The following is a 4,520-nucleotide window of genomic DNA, read 5'->3' as shown; positions in this document are numbered from 1 at the left end:
AGACAAATTCTGGGCACTGTTGAGGCAGCTGAGACTAGAGCCTTGAAAGACTTAAATAGAAAACACACAGAGATGTAAATATACGTAATGGATTAAGCAAAATGAGTAGCTGTGTCACACGGCAACCTTGCTTGGAGTGCCCTTCTACAGCAAGCCACAGCATGAGAGGCGCACCTGCCTCAGTTTCCCCTTTCTCAGAGTTCCCAGTAAATAGTCCAAACAATCTTTGAGTACAACCACAGTCCTTGCAGGGTTAATTACCAGAGTCCGATGCACACAATCCATAACCCAAGTCCCATAATCATATTCCCAACATCAAATCAATCAACATCCCTCACCACAGGCTCTGGCATCTCTCACCAGGCCTTTCTCTCAGCCTTCCACCCTCTCTGTCCCTTTGGCTTCAGGTGTCTGGTTCCACGAGCCAGCAGGCATCTCCCTCCACTGCTCTCAGCCTTAAGCTCTCTCCTGGCTTGTCGGTTTAGCTCAGGAAAGTCAGCTAGCCAGCCCCTCCACTGCCTTTTTAAGAATTCCCACCTCTTTCCAGGGAAGGCCTGCAGAGAGCTCTCTGCTCCCTACAGACTCTGCCAGACAACTCCTCCCATCTCCTGCTCTCTGGGAGCTCTGACTCACCAAGTTTCTCTCCCTCTCAGCCCAGGTGCCCTCTTTTGGGATGGTGCCCCTAACTCCTGTTTGCCAGAAGCTTGGAATGAGTGACAGAGGATGGATCACAGTCACTTGATAATTACCTGTTCTGTTCATTCCCTCTGAAGCACCTGGCATTGGCCACTGTCAGAAGACAGGATACTGAGCTAGAAGACCTTTGGTCTGACCCAGTATGGCCATTCTTATGTTCTTTTAAAACAACTGGGAGACAGCTGATGGGTCACAGAGGCACTGGCTCTGCTCACTCCTAAGGGCAGTGTCACTCTGTGATGAGCTGATAGAGGAAAATGAGGCTCGTCTAATATTGTCCTTTTTTTTGCCACAGACGGCCTGACTGTCTCTCCAAATTGCCTATGGCAGAGGTTTGCTTTTATGCCTCAGTCATTGCTTTACACTTGTCTCATCTGGCCAAATGGACAAGTAGCAGGAGCAGTGAATGAAGATGCCAAGCTTTTCTAAATGCAAACTCTTTCCCTCTTCAGTGGGCTCTCTTTTCCTTCCATCAATTAAAATGGCTGAGCGCTAGAAATCTCTAGCTGTTGTGTTTCCAGTGTAATATGCAGGGCAGATGGATTAGGGATGGAAAATATGATCATAAAAATGGAGGTCCTATGGCATGTCTCATCCATTATTGAACTAACCCTCCCCTTCTTGTGACTTCTTGGCTTTGAAGCAAGGAGCCAGAACTTACTCAGAACAGCCAAACCTGTCACAGTCCCAAGCAGAATGGTCACCGCTACTCCTAGGGATATGGTCAAGGGATGGCAAAATGGAGAAGACCTGGAAGAAACTGCAAGTACAGAAGGAGGTGTTAGCATAGTTTAGAACCAGGGGTTGGCAACCTTCGGCATGCGGTCCATCAGGGTAATCCCATGGCAGTCCGTGAGACATTTTGTTTACATTGCATGCTCCTGTGGCCCGCCGCTTTCCGCAGGCTCATTGGCTGGGAAAGGTGAACTGCAACCACTGGGAGCTGCGGAGGGCTGTTCCTGCAGACGGTCAACATAAACAAAATGTCTCACGGCCCGCCAGTGGATTACTCTGATGGGCTGCGTGCAAAGGTTGCCGACACCTGGTCAGCAACAGGAAAAGACCCACCAATGCAAAGGCCAGCTGGGCACTTTTATTCATCCTAACCCGTAACAGAAGGTAAAGGGGGCACCTGAAAGAAAAGAAAGTTAGAATTGCCCAATTGAAGGCACTGACCTGGGTTACTACTGAGGCAAATAGCTCTGTAGGAATTAAAATATAAGAATGGCATCTGCAGTGACTCTACAAGGGTTACATATTTCCCTCATTCCTAGTGCTTCAGGGCATAAACTACTCCCTGGGGGTCAGGAAGAAATTTCCTTTCATGGTATATATGGTGGAATGGTGCTTCACATGAGGCATTGTGGATGTTTCAATCTCCTCTGAAGCATCAGAGGAAAAATGAATTCCTGTTTAGCTCAAACAGGAATTCATTTAGGGAAGTTCTATGGCCTGCATTATACAGGTCAGTTCGAATGATCCCAGTGGTCCCTTTTAGCTTTACAATCTATGAATCTATGGACTAAGTATTTTGAACTATGAACCTACACCATCAAGCCTCCCATAGTCAATGAGCTTGTACCAGCCTCCTGGTTGGAGAAAGAGGACATTTCTATCTCTATTTTGTTCTTTGTTGGTTTACTTTTCATGAATACAGTGTTAGTGAAAAGTGCTGGGCTGTGAGTCCAGGAACCTGAAGCTCTTTGTATCTCTCTCCAAACAGGTATAGTATGAGCAGTGGCAGTACAAGTTTCCAACACATCAGTCCTCCATCAAAGTGACTTGATCATGATCCCTCTTCCAGGGCTGAGTAGGGAATTTGGTCTCTGTGACCCATCCATTCCTTGGGAGACAGCCAATTAAGGGTAAGCAATCCCTGCCATGGGAGTGGGTTTTGTGATGTGGACAATTGTCCAAACAGGTATTAGACTGCAACCCTAAACAATTTCACACAGTGCACTGAACAGCGGGCAGATGGGAATGAATTCTGATCACTCACTACTGATCTGCATAGAAATAAGAAGTGATGGAATGGACAAGACAGAGTCTGTCTGGGCAAAAATCACAATGGGAAAGAAAGCTACTAGAGCCTCCCCTGAGATAGTGCTTGGGGTGTGCTACAGACCGCCGGGATCTGATTTGGAGATGGATATAGACCTCTTTAATGTTTTTAAGGAAGTAAACACTAAATGGGAAATGTGTGATCATGAGAGACTTTAACTTCCCAGATATAGACTGGAGGACAAGTGCTAACAAGAATAGTAGGGCTCAGATTTTTCTGGATTTGATAGCTGATGGATTCCTTCACCAAGTAGTTGAAGTACCGACAAGAGGGGATGCCATTTTAGATTTGGTTTTGGTGAGCAGTGAGGACCTCATAGAAGAAATGGTTGTAGGGGACAACCTAGGTTAGAGTGATCATGAGCTAATTCAGTTCAAACTAGATGGAAGGATAAACAAAAATAGATCTGGGACTAGGGTTTTTTATTTCAAAAGGGCTAACTTTAAAGAATTAAGGAAATTAGTTAGGGAAGTGGATTGGACTGAAGAACTTGTGGATCTAAATGCGGAAGAGGCCTGGAATTACTTTAAGTCGCAGCTGCAGAAACTAATCAGAAGCCTGCATCCCAAGAAAGGGGGAAAAAAACCATAGGCAGGACTTGTAGACCAAGCTGGATGAGCAAGCATCTCAGGGAGGTGATTAAGAAAAAGCAGAAAGCCTACAAGGAGTGGAAGAAGGGTGGGATTAGCAAGGAAAGCTATCTTAGTGAGGTCAGAACATGTAGGGATAAAGTGAGAAAGGCTAAAAGCCAAGTAGAGTTGAACCTTGCAAAGGGAATTAAAACCAATAGTAAAAAGTTCTATAGCCATATAAATATGAAGAAAACAAAGAAAGAAGAAGTGGGACCGCTACACACTGAGGATGGAAAGGAGGTTAAGGATAACCTAGGAATGGCCCAATATCTAAATAAGTACTTTGCCTCAGTCTTTAATAAGGCTAATGGGGAGCTTAGGGGTAATGGAAGAATGACAAATGGGAATGAGGATATGGAGGTGGATATTACCACATCTGAGGTAGAAGCCATACTTGAACAGCTTAATGGGACAAAATCGGAGGGCCCGGACAATCTTCATCCGAGAATATTAAAGGAACTGGCGCATGAAATTGCAAGCCCGTTAGCAAAAATTTTTAATGAATCGGTAAACTTGGGGGTTGTACCGTACGACTGGAGAATTGCTAACATAGTTCCTATCTTTAAGAAAGGGAGAAAGAGTGATCCGAGTAACTATAGGCCTGTTAGTTTGACATCTGTAGTATGTAAGGTCTTGGAAAAAATGTTGAAGGAGAAAGTAGTTAAGGACATTGAGGTCAATGGTAATTGGGACAAAGTACAACATGGCTTTACTAAAGGTAGATCGTGCCAAACCAACCTTATCTCCTTCTTTGAGAAGATGACAGACTATTTAGACAAAGGAAATGCGGTAGACCTAATTTACCTCGATTTCAGTAAGGCATTTGACACGGTTCCACATGGGGAATTATTAGTCAAATTAGAAAAGATGGGGATCAATATGAAAATTGAAAGGTGGATAAGGAACTAGTTAAAGGGGAGACTACAACGGGTCTTACTGAAGGGTGAACTGTCAGGCTGGAAGGAGGTTACTAGTGGAGTTCCTCAAGGATCGGTTCTGGGACCGATCTTATTTAACCTTTTTATTACTGACCTTGGCACAAAAAGCAGGAATGTGCTAATAAAGTTTGCGGATGACACGAAGCTGAGGGGTATTGCTAACATGGAGAAGGACCGGGATATCATACAGGA

This window comes from Gopherus flavomarginatus, chromosome 1, assembly GCF_025201925.1.
Source record: "Gopherus flavomarginatus isolate rGopFla2 chromosome 1, rGopFla2.mat.asm, whole genome shotgun sequence".
NCBI classification, from domain to species: domain Eukaryota; kingdom Metazoa; phylum Chordata; order Testudines; family Testudinidae; genus Gopherus; species Gopherus flavomarginatus.
This window is presented reverse-complemented; position numbering follows the sequence as displayed.